This window comes from Amia ocellicauda, chromosome 19 (genome assembly GCF_036373705.1).
Source record: "Amia ocellicauda isolate fAmiCal2 chromosome 19, fAmiCal2.hap1, whole genome shotgun sequence".
Taxonomy (NCBI): domain Eukaryota; kingdom Metazoa; phylum Chordata; class Actinopteri; order Amiiformes; family Amiidae; genus Amia; species Amia ocellicauda.
Window position 1 is genome coordinate 1,647,659 of NC_089868.1, and position 16,739 is coordinate 1,664,397.

The window sequence follows — 16,739 nt, forward strand, 5'->3', positions numbered from 1 at the left end:
TATAGGGTAGGCGGTAATCGAAAGCACAAGAAATACATAAAAGGGAGCTATACAGCAGGTGAATAAAACACGGATTGTGACAGTCGACTGTTAATAGCCTATAACAAGGCAGATTAAAATATAACAAACGATACGGATTCTTAAAATCAAATATAATTTCAACGTGCAGGAGACCAGACTGACTTTTATGCATCCCCTCGGGTGTAGATGCATGTTACTTAGACTAACAACGTTTGCATTCTAGGATATTAATAACACTCTCCAGAGCAGGAATTATTGAGTGATATTACAGGGAATGTTGAGTAAAAGACTGACCCCGACGTGATTTGAACACACAACCTTCTGATCTGGAGTCAGACGCGCTACCGTTGCGCCACGAGGTCCTTAAACTTCAGTTAACACAGGACGTCAAGGAAAAATATTGGGAACTATGGTGATGTTTTGCTAGTGACCATTAGGTTAATGAATGGGCAACTGAAGCATTGACGTGATGAAGAAGTTAAACAGAATGCTAAAGAGATAGTGACAGTGAGCATGACACAGAACACATGGCATGACGTGAATACCAAGTTAAACTTAAAGCAGAAATTACAGAAAGAAAGAAAACAAAGAAAACCGGACACTGCACATATGTTTGGTCTTTCCTATATCTTTAATATGATATCTCAGTAGTTTAAATTTGATACAGAAATTATTCTGGAATCCCATGAAATGGAAAATACAGTGAATATAAAACTATATTTGCTGTATTTATAACAAATATATTCCGCTTATACACTCACCTAAAGGATTATTAGGAACACCATACTAATACTGTGTTTTACCCCCTTTCGCCTTCAGAACTGCCTTAATTCTACGTGGCATTGATTCAACAAGGTGCTGAAAGCATTCTTTAGAAATGTTGGCCCATATTGATAGGATAGCATCTTGCAGTTGATCGAGATTTGCGGGATGCACATCCAGGGCACGAAGCTCCCGTTCCACCACATCCCAAAGATGCTCTATTGGGTTGAGATCTGGTGACTGTGGGGGCCAGTTTAGTACAGTGAACTCATTGTCATGTTCAAGAAACAAAATTTGAAATGATTCGACCTTTGTGACATGGTGCATTATCCTGCTGGAAGTAGCCATCAGAGGATGGGTACATGGTGGTCATAAAGGGATGGACATGCTCAGAAACAATGCTCAGGTAGGCCGTGGCATTTAAACGATGCCCAATTGGCACTAAGGGGCCTAAAGTGTGCCAAGAAGACATCCCCCACACCATTACACCACCACCACCAGCCTGCACAGTGGTAACAAGGCATGATGGATCCATGTTCTCATTCTGTTTACGCCAAATTCTGACTCTACCATCTGAATGTCTCAACAGAAATCGAGACTCATCAGACCAGGCAACATTTTTCCAGTCTTCAACTGTCCAATTTTGGTGAGCTTGTGCAAATTGTAGCCTCTTTTTCCTATGTGTAGTGGACATGAGTGGTACCCGGTGGGGTCTTCTGCTGTTGTAGCCCATCCGCCTCAAGGTTGTACGTGTTGTGGCTTCACAAATGCCTTGCTGCATACCTCGATTGTAACGAGTGTTTATTTCAGTCAAAGTTGCTCTTCTATCAGCTTGAAACAGTCGGCCCATTCTCCTCTGACCTCTAGCATCAACAAGGCATTTTCGCCCACAGGACTGCCGCATACTGGATGTTTTTCCCTTTTCACACCATTTTTTGTAAACCCTAGAAATGGTTGTGCGTGAAAATCCCAGTAACTGAGCAGATTGTGAAATACTCAGACCGGCCCGTCTGGCACCAACAACCATGCCACGCTCAAAATTGCTTAAATCACCTTTCTTTCCCATTCAGACATCCAGTTTGGAGTTCAGGAGATTGTCTTGACCAGGACCACACCCCTAAATGCATTGAAGCAACTGCCATGTGATTGGTTGGTTAGATAATTGCATTAATGAGAAATTGAACAGGTGTATCTAATAATCCTTTAGGTGAGTGTATTTGCCTTTACTAATATTGTATTTTATTTTACAATAGGTTTAATATAATAAGGTCCAAATAATAAATGTACATATTTGCACATGCTTGCTTTTGGTGAACAGGTAGAATTGGCCATTGTCTGAAAAAACATGCACTCACCTAGTTATTCACAGTTTAAACAGCGCCAGTGAATATTGGGTTTTAATGTTACAAGAGTGACGATGAAGTTATTGCGTTTAGTTGCTTTAAATAACTACAGTGGTTTGTGGATAACAGGAATATGTGCACATACAGAAAAGTTAAAAGTAACGCTGGGTAAGTACATAATCAAATCAAGTTTCACGAAAGATGATATGCTTCAGATACAACTTAATAGTAAAAATGCATTATGGTAAAGAGTTAATAGCTTTGTTGATAACCTCAACGTATGCTAATCAGTCTCTGTTTCGTGTTTATTATCATAATAATTGTAATTATTATTATTAGTAGTAGTATTCTACAATAAAACTTGCACAAGTTCGAATTGTGCCGATATGTTTTCTGCACAAGGAAAAGTATATGTATTATTAAGTTACACAAGCATTGTAAAGAAACCAACAACATATAGGCACCTGGGTGTGTTCTTCCTACTTGGATAAGTAGGTTAGCCGGCTAAGTTTCAGGATAACTTGGCATTAACTCGGGATTTTCCATTCTCCGTAGCGAGTTTAAAGTTCAGCCAGCTATGTTTCCAGAGCAGCATTTCCAGCATCTCAAACCTGCTCCCTGTCAGGTTAACTTGAAGTTAGATGGCTAACAATCTGACTGTATTTCATCTGCCCAGTTAAATGACAGCTGACTGTGTCCCCCAACAATGACGGCGCCGTTCCTAACAGATCCAGTAGTGATCCAGACCCAGTAGCTTTTCTGCGAGGAATAATTCATAGAGATTATAGATTTAAATTATACAGATTAATTATTTGAGCGTTACAGGTTCGGTCGGAAAGGAATGATTTACGTAGCCGATTAATTAGGACCGCACATCAGTCATTCCGCCCTGGGCCGGCCCTGACCAATTTGATGCCCTAGGCAAGATTTTAGCTGGTGCCCCTGGCATCGCAGCCAATTCCACCACCGATCATTGTGTTCATACACTCACACAGAAACTGCATAGCTTCATGTCTTAGATTTTCTTTATTTTTGAAACAATAAAAAACCACACAAAATAAAAACAGTATGCAAGAAACAAGTGACAAATCGAATTATGAATACAATATAAATTAGTATTGCACGAAAAAACTATATTACAGACACCATAGTGCAAGATGCATAATGTAGCAGTGTTCTACAGCCTTACCGCCTTGCCTTTCTTGCAGCAAACAAGTGACATAAAACGAATTATAAATAAGTGGATGTTTCCTGCAGCACACTTGAAAGAAAAAGTACATTTCTCAAAATTATGTTATAGGTAATGGAGGTTGATGAAAGAGTTAAATAGCTGATCGATCAAAAGGTGTGATCGTTGTGGGGCATCGGTAAGAATGCACAATTCTCATTCATTCCAAACAGTGTCCCTTTATTGCATCACTAGCAATGGGCGTTAGCCTATTTTGGTATTTGTTTTGTGTGTTTTTTATTGCTTCTTGTTTTGTTTTATTTATTCACTTTCCACTGTCAGCTCTCTGCATTCCTTTCCCATCTCTCACTTCTTGATCCTCTGCAATCCGCCTTCCAAACACCGCTCACACCACTGAGACTGCTCTCCTGGCAGTCACTGACTCCCTCAACTGTGCTCGGGCAGCCTCCCTCTCCTCAATCCTCATCCTCCTTGGTCTCTCCGCAACATTTGACACCGTCGATCACTCCATCCTACTCTCCTGCCTCGCTGACCTTGGAATCTCTGGGACTGCTCTCACTTGTTTCTCCTCCTACCTCAACGACCTATCATGTGGCGAGCTTCCTCATCCACCCCTCAACCTCTCCTCACAGGAATAACCCCCGGGTTTAGCTATCCTCCCGATGGGTCACACTTCGGTAGCTACCTTTTTTACTTTCATGGGGCCCTGAAATCCTCGCTGCGCCCCTGGTCATGAAAGCTGTAATGTCTGGTATCAAAATACATTACTGGCTTTCGGCTTACACACGTCATTTCAACCCACTTGCTCAAGCAGACCGAGTAAACGTTTACTCGAGGTATACGGTCACACAGAAGGAGCATCCCAAAAACACCAGTAAATGGCGTAGAAATTTTGAAAACATGCACAATTTTCCACGATCTAAGCCCACAGTTTACGTGCAAAATCTAACGTCTGAGATGATGGTATCCATGTAACATTCCCGAAATGGACGCATTTTAAAAGTGCAAGGTAACGGTCTGGTCCATTTATTGTGGGTTTCAAGGTAAAGTACATTGCTGATGGACGTTTCATGGTTAATGCGGATCAGTGGTTTCCTTTATCATTATGCTCTCTAAATTGTTGTGGGTCTGTTGTACACTGTTCAGTACTGTACATCGTGTTTTAATCCTAACTTGATAAAACACTTCGATGGCTTACATGGCTTTGTAGCCCCACCAGTGACGTAAAAAACCACTCGGTAAGATCATTAAAACAAAGTATTAAACAAGGCGCAATGCACAAGACAGTCCTTTGCCCTGTGCAGTGCTGCGGGTAAACAACTCGTCTCTAGTGCAATAAACTAAGACCATGTAAACCCGAGAGGGAGAGGGGCATTTAATCTGTGACTCGAGCATATTGTCTCCAGTGAGGTCAATACACGCGTCAGGGATATGTATGCTAAATGTAATGTAAATATGATGGATATAATGTATATTGTGGTGGAGTTTATAAAGATAATGTCAGGGGAACTTTAGTGATGTTCTGTGTTTTCTAAATTCCAAGCAGTGGGACTTTAAGTCATAACTTTGTGAGGAATTTACATGTCTTTATAAATTATATATCATTATAAAGTAATAATCCAGCTCACTTTGCTAGCTAGCCTACTGCCAGTTGCCATCCAAATGATGATAATGATCAGCTAGTAGTTAAGTACTGCAGTAGTTTGCCAGTTGTCAGCTAATGATTTTTCATAGTATTGTATTATTTAAATTCAGTTTTTTGTGCACTATAGTATTTTCAGTATTGAGTATTTTTGGTGTGGATGTTATTTTACCTAAACAGTTTATTAGTTATTGCTCTGATTTCAATATGCATAGTGCACTATTTACATTTGTATTGATTATTACATCAATTTCTTCAACAAGTACAGTGTATGTTAAAGTGCAATACATGTTCTGTGATGTGCATTATTTAAATGTTTGTGTTTATTTTAGTTTTAACTAAACATTCTCTATACGCCATAAACATGGGCACCACTAAAATGTTTTTCATCGAGAGGGGGGATGGTTTTGGGGCTACTATCAAATCTCGCATATGGCCCCCAAATGGCTAGGGCCGGCTCTGGACATCACACATTACATAGGATGGGGCTGACGTTGGATGGTACTTTTCGTGACTTAAATCAAGTAACAAGTTACTAGTACACACATAGCCTCTAAGTGTACTGAGTAATGATACTCTCTCTTTCGTTCATTCGTTCCTTAGTATTTTTACCTTTAGTAGTAGTAGTACTGGCCACTACTCGGAAGGTAGCGATGCGCACCAATAGATCACGAAAGCTTTCTCATAGTTTTGTGTTTTAGATAATGGTTCAATACGGACTCAATCCCCTTTCATGGACATGGCAGGGAACTTGCAGTTAGAACTAAGGAGTCTAATAAGACTTGGTGGTACGCAGAACTGAAGTGCCAAGTGACAGGCTATCACTTTCATTGCACACCGCATTGTCTTCTCGCAGGGAGCGAATTGGGGAAATGTTGGATTTACGGCATCATGTAGAAAGACTGAATGGTTTAGTTACAGAAAAAGATAAAAAAGATAGTGACCTTTCTTACTAGCTGAACTAACCTGCATAAAATTAAGAAGATACAGACATTTTCATGCAATTATTTCAAGTTACAGTCTGCTGCTCAGACACAGTTTGGCGCACAGATGCAACTATCATCAACTCAATTATAAACATATATCTAGAGAGACAGAGAGACAGACATGGACTACATATCGTGCACATTGTATGAAATCATGCTGGTATATGTAGGCTTGTAGATGATTGTTAAGAGGCCTATTTGGAAACATACGAAATGAGATATTACCATAATGAAGTCATGATACATGAAGGAAATGTTTTTCATGTTGGCAAAAGTACCCTGTCAAAATGAAAATGAATGAGAAAAGACTAAAACAAAGGGCTCGTCCGGGATTTGAACCCTTTGAATCATACCCCTAGACCAACGAGCCACATAGCACAGGTTTCTGTGAAAACTAGTTAACATCGGTGCCACGTAGAGAGTTGTGCGCTCCTCTATTTGAACACTTTCTCCTTCAAACATTGCATGAGTGTCTGACTGCCGCCATCTAGCGGTGCTGACTGACCGATGGCTCGGGTATCTTGGATGTTGTTAAATGACATAACTGTCCGCCCAAGACACTGATGACCAAGGGTCATAGTTTTCCCTTGTAATAATAACAACAATAGTAATTGGAGTGAATGGAAGTGGCATTTCTATTTCTCCTTACTTTAGCCGTCATCGTCGCCAACATTGTTGTTGGTGAGCATGGAGAGGAGTGTATTAGCTTTTAAAGTATATTCAAGCAATGAACACGTCAAATAAATGTAATACCGAATACTTTTGCACGCAAGTGCACATGTATGTTACAGCGCTTCTGGGAGCACGGCCCACGTGAAGCAAGAGGGCGCAGTAAAGGTCTGCGAGTCAAGTGTGATGTGGGTATCCTGCAGCAGGGAGAGGAACCTTTGTTTTTCTACAGACGAAGCTGGTGCTGTGGGATACTAGTGTAAGGCCATTTATTCGTCATCTGTTCATGCGCAACGGTTCACCAGAAGTGTGTTAGTGAAAACAGCGGTAAGTGCAGGCTTAGTAGGGTCGCAATAGCTTGAATGGTGTCGAACTCCCCCGAAGCATCACAAGTGTGATGGCGGAAGCCTAGAAAGAAAACGTTGCGTTGGCCGGGAATCGAACCCGGGTCAACTGCTTGGAAGGCAGCTATGCTCACCACTATACCACCAACGCCCAGAAAGTCTCTCATTCCATGACTTTTGATGCATTTCAGATCATTCATCTGACTAGATACATGCGAATAATCACAGCCTACAGTGTAAAGCTTCTGATTACAGACAGGGCGTGTTGAGTGTGCTAAGTAACTTGCTAAATTCACTAACAAACAGTCGCTGCTCTTACTACAAAACAGGTGCAAGATATATCATTCTTAGCTAAACAAACCACGTAAACAATCAATGTAACTCTTAACTAAACTAGGAAACGCGAGAGAAAAAGGCGATACTTAGCTGCGGCGACTTGAGCGACTTCTCAGCTGGCTTGCCCGAGTGTCCAGATGCATATGTGGAAATACTTCTATACAAACCATGAACATAGATTCTCGATAGATGAATACTGTTTATTTAAAGGTCAGTTTTTATTTAGCGCATAGTTTATTGAATTTACCCACCAAGGTGGAACACGGACAATGATGTATTTGATTTACAGTGTAACTTGGACTGTTGGAGTAACTTGGACAATGGAAAAACAAACTCGAGAGAAAAGTGTGTGTGTGTGTGTGTGTGTGTGTGTCACCTGCTGGTAGTGATGCATTCACATAACCTACAGACTATTTGGGCTGATTGTTCCTGGTGTATTAATGAAACTTTTCAAAGCGGTGGCTTACGTAGATGACATCACAGTCATTGTTAAGAATGGCAAGGATGTACCTTACCTTAAATGACTGTCAGAAATGAATTGAGTTTCTTCAGTGGTTAATGGCTTTTACTGGGGGAACTAGGTAGAAAGCAAGCCACTGTCTCTAGCCACATTTTGGACAAATGGACAAAACTAGATGGATTTAAAAATAGACGGATAGACAGTCGGATGGCGTCTGTCTACAATATTTTAAATGATAATAGTATATGTAGTATATGCATGTGTATTATAAACTAATCTTTACAGAAAAGGGGTAATACCATAATAAAATGCTGATGAGAGGAGAAGAGATCTTATTCACTGGCCAAATACATGATTTCGACAATTGTCGTACATCTTGACGGCACTTAGCTTTACTTTTCACAATGTATGACTGCACTTACTGTACTTAACTGTATACATTGGAAGTTGTAAAATGTATTATCTTGAATTGCTTTGTTTAATGTAAATTTGAATTTGTAATGTTTGATGCCTTGTACTTAACTGTATTCTTGCACTTATGTTGCAAGTCGCCCTGCATAAGGGCGTCTGCCAAGAAATAAAAATAATAATAATGTTTAATAATAGTATATGTAGTATATGCATGTGTATTATAAACTAATCTTTACAGAAAAGGGGTAATACCATAATAAAATGCTGATGAGAAATTAAGAAAACCGTAAAAGAAAGGCATTTTAAACCAGGACCTCTCGCACTCTAAGAGAGAATCATATCTCGAACAAACTTACATTAGTGACATCTTTACACTAGTGCCACGTAGAAAGCGGTGCGCTCCAACAGCTGGAAACTTTCTCAGTCTCAAGTTCAAGCACCTTGTGTGTGACTGCCATCTAGTGTTGCTGACTAATAGCACTATTGGACTAGAGGAGCTGGGGCTGGCAGAAATTCAGCCAGGCTTTTCTACAGGCGCAAACTCAGCTGATGCTGTGTAGGCTACTCCGTGTACGTCAATGAAAGTCTAGTGACTTCAATATACACACCCCGATGCACCCAAAGAGTGATTGTCAAAGTATGAGTGACTCGCTCCACTAGCAGCACCGACCTGCATCTCTCTGTGACACCCGGCGCCTCCGTCTGGATAAGCTGCTGGTAATGCCGAGCACGGCAGCAGATCTTGTACAGTGGAACCCTAATAATATTCCTAATAATATGGCAACATCCTGGGGGGTCGGTGTGCCGCGCCACAGTGCAGCGACCTTAGCGCATCACTAAAAGGCACCTTAGCGAGGCCTCGGAATCGCTCAAACATGAACCGAGAAATGAACATTGAATCCCATCTACTATTATTACCTAGTAGTGTTGATGTTATCTAAAGTATTTCTATACGTTTTTATTAGTGTATGAATTGTGTCGACCAGGGATCAGAAAGTGAGACAGTATTGGGTAGGCGGTAATCGAAAGCACAAGAAATACATAAAAGGGAGCTATACAGCAGGTGAATTAAACACGGATTGTGACAGTCTACTGTTAATAGCCTATAACAAGGCAGATTAAAATATAACAAACGATACGGATTCTTAAAATCAAATATAATTTCAACGTGCAGGAGACCAGACTGACTTTTATGCATCCTCTCGGGTGTAGATGCATGTTACTTAGACTAACAACGTTTGCATTCTAGGATATTAATAACACTCTCCAGAGCAGGAATTATTGAGTGATATTACAGGGAATGTTGAGTAAAAGACTGACCCCGACGTGATTTGAACACACAACCTTCTGATCTGGAGTCAGACGCGCTACCGTTGCGCCACGAGGTCCTTAAACTTCAGTTAACACAGGACGTCAAGGAAAAATATTGGGAACTATGGTGATGTTTTGCTAGTGACCATTTAGGTTAATGAATGGGCAACTGAAGCATTGACGTGATGAAGAAGTTAAACAGAATGCTAAAGAGATAGTGACAGTGAGCATGACACAGAACACATGGCATGACGTGAATACCAAGTTAAACTTAAAGCAGAAATTACAGATAGAAAGAAAAAAAAGAAAACCGGACACTGCACATATGTTTGGTCTTTCCTATATCTTTAATATGATATCTCAGTAGTTTAAATTTGATACAGAAATTATTCTGGAATCCCATGAAATGGAAAATACAGTGAATATAAAACTATATTTGCTGTATTTATAACAAATATATTCCGCTTATACACTCACCTAAAGGATTATTAGGAACACCATACTAATACTGTGTTTTACCCCCTTTCGCCTTCAGAACTGCCTTAATTCTACGTGGCATTGATTCAACAAGGTGCTGAAAGCATTCTTTAGAAATGTTGGCCCATATTGATAGGATAGCATCTTGCAGTTGATCGAGATTTGCGGGATGCACATCCAGGGCACGAAGCTCCCGTTCCACCACATCCCAAAGATGCTCTATTGGGTTGAGATCTGGTGACTGTGGGGGCCAGTTTAGTACAGTGAACTCATTGTCATGTTCAAGAAACAAAATTTGAAATGATTCGACCTTTGTGACATGGTGCATTATCCTGCTGGAAGTAGCCATCAGAGGATGGGTACATGGTGGTCATAAAGGGATGGACATGCTCAGAAACAATGCTCAGGTAGGCCGTGGCATTTAAACGATGCCCAATTGGCACTAAGGGGCCTAAAGTGTGCCAAGAAGACATCCCCCACACCATTACACCACCACCACCAGCCTGCACAGTGGTAACAAGGCATGATGGATCCATGTTCTCATTCTGTTTACGCCAAATTCTGACTCTACCATCTGAATGTCTCAACAGAAATCGAGACTCATCAGACCAGGCAACATTTTTCCAGTCTTCAACTGTCCAATTTTGGTGAGCTTGTGCAAATTGTAGCCTCTTTTTCCTATGTGTAGTGGACATGAGTGGTACCCGGTGGGGTCTTCTGCTGTTGTAGCCCATCCGCCTCAAGGTTGTACGTGTTGTGGCTTCACAAATGCCTTGCTGCATACCTCGATTGTAACGAGTGTTTATTTCAGTCAAAGTTGCTCTTCTATCAGCTTGAAACAGTCGGCCCATTCTCCTCTGACCTCTAGCATCAACAAGGCATTTTCGCCCACAGGACTGCCGCATACTGGATGTTTTTCCCTTTTCACACCATTTTTTGTAAACCCTAGAAATGGTTGTGCGTGAAAATCCCAGTAACTGAGCAGATTGTGAAATACTCAGACCGGCCCGTCTGGCACCAACAACCATGCCACGCTCAAAATTGCTTAAATCACCTTTCTTTCCCATTCAGACATCCAGTTTGGAGTTCAGGAGATTGTCTTGACCAGGACCACACCCCTAAATGCATTGAAGCAACTGCCATGTGATTGGTTGGTTAGATAATTGCATTAATGAGAAATTGAACAGGTGTATCTAATAATCCTTTAGGTGAGTGTATTTGCCTTTACTAATATTGTATTTTATTTTACAATAGGTTTAATATAATAAGGTCCAAATAATAAATGTACATATTTGCACATGCTTGCTTTTGGTGAACAGGTAGAATTGGCCATTGTCTGAAAAAACATGCACTCACCTAGTTATTCACAGTTTAAACAGCGCCAGTGAATATTGGGTTTTAATGTTACAAGAGTGACGATGAAGTTATTGCGTTTAGTTGCTTTAAATAACTACAGTGGTTTGTGGATAACAGGAATATGTGCACATACAGAAAAGTTAAAAGTAACGCTGGGTAAGTACATAATCAAATCAAGTTTCACGAAAGATGATATGCTTCAGATACAACTTAATAGTAAAAATGCATTATGGTAAAGAGTTAATAGCTTTGTTGATAACCTCAACGTATGCTAATCAGTCTCTGTTTCGTGTTTATTATCATAATAATTGTAATTATTATTATTAGTAGTAGTATTCTACAATAAAACTTGCACAAGTTCGAATTGTGCCGATATGTTTTCTGCACAAGGAAAAGTATATGTATTATTAAGTTACACAAGCATTGTAAAGAAACCAACAACATATAGGCACCTGGGTGTGTTCTTCCTACTTGGATAAGTAGGTTAGCCGGCTAAGTTTCAGGATAACTTGGCATTAACTCGGGATTTTCCATTCTCCGTAGCGAGTTTAAAGTTCAGCCAGCTATGTTTCCAGAGCAGCATTTCCAGCATCTCAAACCTGCTCCCTGTCAGGTTAACTTGAAGTTAGATGGCTAACAATCTGACTGTATTTCATCTGCCCAGTTAAATGACAGCTGACTGTGTCCCCCAACAATGACGGCGCCGTTCCTAACAGATCCAGTAGTGATCCAGACCCAGTAGCTTTTCTGCGAGGAATAATTCATAGAGATTATAGATTTAAATTATACAGATTAATTATTTGAGCGTTACAGGTTCGGTCGGAAAGGAATGATTTACGTAGCCGATTAATTAGGACCGCACATCAGTCATTCCGCCCTGGGCCGGCCCTGACCAATTTGATGCCCTAGGCAAGATTTTAGCTGGTGCCCCTGGCATCGCAGCCAATTCCACCACCGATCATTGTGTTCATACACTCACACAGAAACTGCATAGCTTCATGTCTTAGATTTTCTTTATTTTTGAAACAATAAAAAACCACACAAAATAAAAACAGTATGCAAGAAACAAGTGACAAATCGAATTATGAATACAATATAAATTAGTATTGCACGAAAAAACTATATTACAGACACCATAGTGCAAGATGCATAATGTAGCAGTGTTCTACAGCCTTACCGCCTTGCCTTTCTTGCAGCAAACAAGTGACATAAAACGAATTATAAATAAGTGGATGTTTCCTGCAGCACACTTGAAAGAAAAAGTACATTTCTCAAAATTATGTTATAGGTAATGGAGGTTGATGAAAGAGTTAAATAGCTGATCGATCAAAAGGTGTGATCGTTGTGGGGCATCGGTAAGAATGCACAATTCTCATTCATTCCAAACAGTGTCCCTTTATTGCATCACTAGCAATGGGCGTTAGCCTATTTTGGTATTTGTTTTGTGTGTTTTTTATTGCTTCTTGTTTTGTTTTATTTATTCACTTTCCACTGTCAGCTCTCTGCATTCCTTTCCCATCTCTCACTTCTTGATCCTCTGCAATCCACCTTCCAAACACCGCTCACACCACTGAGACTGCTCTCCTGGCAGTCACTGACTCCCTCAACTGTGCTCGGGCAGCCTCCCTCTCCTCAATCCTCATCCTCCTTGGTCTCTCCGCAACATTTGACACCGTCGATCACTCCATCCTACTCTCCTGCCTCGCTGACCTTGGAATCTCTGGGACTGCTCTCACTTGTTTCTCCTCCTACCTCAACGACCTATCATGTGGCGAGCTTCCTCATCCACCCCTCAACCTCTCCTCACAGGAATAACCCCCGGGTTTAGCTATCCTCCCGATGGGTCACACTTCGGTAGCTACCTTTTTTACTTTCATGGGGCCCTGAAATCCTCGCTGCGCCCCTGGTCATGAAAGCTGTAATGTCTGGTATCAAAATACATTACTGGCTTTCGGCTTACACACGTCATTTCAACCCACTTGCTCAAGCAGACCGAGTAAACGTTTACTCGAGGTATACGGTCACACAGAAGGAGCATCCCAAAAACACCAGTAAATGGCGTAGAAATTTTGAAAACATGCACAATTTTCCACGATCTAAGCCCACAGTTTACGTGCAAAATCTAATGTCTGAGATGATGGTATCCATGTAACATTCCCGAAATGGACGCATTTTAAAAGTGCAAGGTAACGGTCTGGTCCATTTATTGTGGGTTTCAAGGTAAAGTACATTGCTGATGGACGTTTCATGGTTAATGCGGATCAGTGGTTTCCTTTATCATTATGCTCTCTAAATTGTTGTGGGTCTGTTGTACACTGTTCAGTACTGTACATCGTGTTTTAATCCTAACTTGATAAAACACTTCGATTCATGGCTTTGTAGCCCCACCAGTGACGTAAAAAACCACTCGGTAAGATCATTAAAACAAAGTATTAAACAAGGCGCAATGCACAAGACAGTCCTTTGCCCTGTGCAGTGCTGCGGGTAAACAACTCGTCTCTAGTGCAATAAACTAAGACCATGTAAACCCGAGAGGGAGAGGGGCATTTAATCTGTGACTCGAGCATATTGTCTCCAGTGAGGTCAATACACGCGTCAGGGATATGTATGCTAAATGTAATGTAAATATGATGGATATAATGTATATTGTGGTGGAGTTTATAAAGATAATGTCAGGGGAACTTTAGTGATGTTCTGTGTTTTCTAAATTCCAAGCAGTGGGACTTTAAGTCATAACTTTGTGAGGAATTTACATGTCTTTATAAATTATATATCATTATAAAGTAATAATCCAGCTCACTTTGCTAGCTAGCCTACTGCCAGTTGCCATCCAAATGATGATAATGATCAGCTAGTAGTTAAGTACTGCAGTAGTTTGCCAGTTGTCAGCTAATGATTTTTCATAGTATTGTATTATTTAAATTCAGTTTTTTGTGCACTATAGTATTTTCAGTATTGAGTATTTTTGGTGTGGATGTTATTTTACCTAAACAGTTTATTAGTTATTGCTCTGATTTCAATATGCATAGTGCACTATTTACATTTGTATTGATTATTACATCAATTTCTTCAACAAGTACAGTGTATGTTAAAGTGCAATACATGTTCTGTGATGTGCATTATTTAAATGTTTGTGTTTATTTTAGTTTTAACTAAACATTCTCTATACGCCATAAACATGGGCACCACTAAAATGTTTTTCATCGAGAGGGGGGATGGTTTTGGGGCTACTATCAAATCTCGCATATGGCCCCCAAATGGCTAGGGCCGGCTCTGGACATCACACATTACATAGGATGGGGCTGACGTTGGATGGTACTTTTCGTGACTTAAATCAAGTAACAAGTTACTAGTACACACATAGCCTCTAAGTGTACTGAGTAATGATACTCTCTCTTTCGTTCATTCGTTCCTTAGTATTTTTACCTTTAGTAGTAGTAGTACTGGCCACTACTCGGAAGGTAGCGATGCGCACCAATAGATCACGAAAGCTTTCTCATAGTTTTGTGTTTTAGATAATGGTTCAATACGGACTCAATCCCCTTTCATGGACATGGCAGGGAACTTGCAGTTAGAACTAAGGAGTCTAATAAGACTTGGTGGTACGCAGAACTGAAGTGCCAAGTGACAGGCTATCACTTTCATTGCACACCGCATTGTCTTCTCGCAGGGAGCGAATTGGGGAAATGTTGGATTTACGGCATCATGTAGAAAGACTGAATGGTTTAGTTACAGAAAAAGATAAAAAAGATAGTGACCTTTCTTACTAGCTGAACTAACCTGCATAAAATTAAGAAGATACAGACATTTTCATGCAATTATTTCAAGTTACAGTCTGCTGCTCAGACACAGTTTGGCGCACAGATGCAACTATCATCAACTCAATTATAAACATATATCTAGAGAGACAGAGAGACAGACATGGACTACATATCGTGCACATTGTATGAAATCATGCTGGTATATGTAGGCTTGTAGATGATTGTTAAGAGGCCTATTTGGAAACATACGAAATGAGATATTACCATAATGAAGTCATGATACATGAAGGAAATGTTTTTCATGTTGGCAAAAGTACCCTGTCAAAATGAAAATGAATGAGAAAAGACTAAAACAAAGGGCTCGTCCGGGATTTGAACCCTTTGAATCATACCCCTAGACCAACGAGCCACATAGCACAGGTTTCTGTGAAAACTAGTTAACATCGGTGCCACGTAGAGAGTTGTGCGCTCCTCTATTTGAACACTTTCTCCTTCAAACATTGCATGAGTGTCTGACTGCCGCCATCTAGCGGTGCTGACTGACCGATGGCTCGGGTATCTTGGATGTTGTTAAATGACATAACTGTCCGCCCAAGACACTGATGACCAAGGGTCATAGTTTTCCCTTGTAATAATAACAACAATAGTAATTGGAGTGAATGGAAGTGGCATTTCTATTTCTCCTTACTTTAGCCGTCATCGTCGCCAAAATTGTTGTTGGTGAGCATGGAGAGGAGTGTATTAGCTTTTAAAGTATATTCAAGCAATGAACACGTCAAATAAATGTAATACCGAATACTTTTGCACGCAAGTGCACATGTATGTTACAGCGCTTCTGGGAGCACGGCCCACGTGAAGCAAGAGGGCGCAGTAAAGGTCTGCGAGTCAAGTGTGATGTGGGTATCCTGCAGCAGGGAGAGGAACCTTTGTTTTTCTACAGACGAAGCTGGTGCTGTGGGATACTAGTGTAAGGCCATTTATTCGTCATCTGTTCATGCGCAACGGTTCACCAGAAGTGTGTTAGTGAAAACAGCGGTAAGTGCAGGCTTAGTAGGGTCGCAATAGCTTGAATGGTGTCGAACTCCCCCGAAGCATCACAAGTGTGATGGCGGAAGCCTAGAAAGAAAACGTTGCGTTGGCCGGGAATCGAACCCGGGTCAACTGCTTGGAAGGCAGCTATGCTCACCACTATACCACCAACGCCCAGAAAGTCTCTCATTCCATGACTTTTGATGCATTTCAGATCATTCATCTGACTAGATACATGCGAATAATCACAGCCTACAGTGTAAAGCTTCTGATTACAGACAGGGCGTGTTGAGTGTGCTAAGTAACTTGCTAAATTCACTAACAAACAGTCGCTGCTCTTACTACAAAACAGGTGCAAGATATATCATTCTTAGCTAAACAAACCACGTAAACAATCAATGTAACTCTTAACTAAACTAGGAAACGCGAGAGAAAAAGGCGATACTTAGCTGCGGCGACTTGAGCGACTTCTCAGCTGGCTTGCCCGAGTGTCCAGATGCATATGTGGAAATACTTCTATACAATCCATGAACATAGATTCTCGATAGATGAATACTGTTTATTTAAAGGCCAGTTTTTATTTAGCGCATAGTTTATTGAATTTACCCACCAAGGTGGAACACGGACAATGATGTATTTGAT

The 16,739-nt window shown here is 40.7% G+C and overlaps 4 non-coding genes across 4 annotated transcripts; all 4 read right to left on the reverse strand.

The window, feature by feature from the left end:
- Nucleotides 1-311: 311 nt before the first annotated feature.
- Nucleotides 312-383, reverse strand: trnaw-cca (transfer RNA tryptophan (anticodon CCA)). The gene has a single exon. It is a non-coding gene; the product is annotated as a tRNA-Trp (tRNA).
- Nucleotides 384-7,035: 6,652 nt separating this feature from the next.
- On the reverse strand, nucleotides 7,036-7,107 carry trnag-ucc (transfer RNA glycine (anticodon UCC)). The gene has a single exon. It is a non-coding gene; the product is annotated as a tRNA-Gly (tRNA).
- Nucleotides 7,108-9,479: 2,372 nt separating this feature from the next.
- Nucleotides 9,480-9,551, reverse strand: trnaw-cca (transfer RNA tryptophan (anticodon CCA)). The gene has a single exon. It is a non-coding gene; the product is annotated as a tRNA-Trp (tRNA).
- A 6,648-nt stretch (nucleotides 9,552-16,199) lies between these two features.
- On the reverse strand, nucleotides 16,200-16,271 carry trnag-ucc (transfer RNA glycine (anticodon UCC)). The gene has a single exon. It is a non-coding gene; the product is annotated as a tRNA-Gly (tRNA).
- Nucleotides 16,272-16,739: the final 468 nt, after the last annotated feature.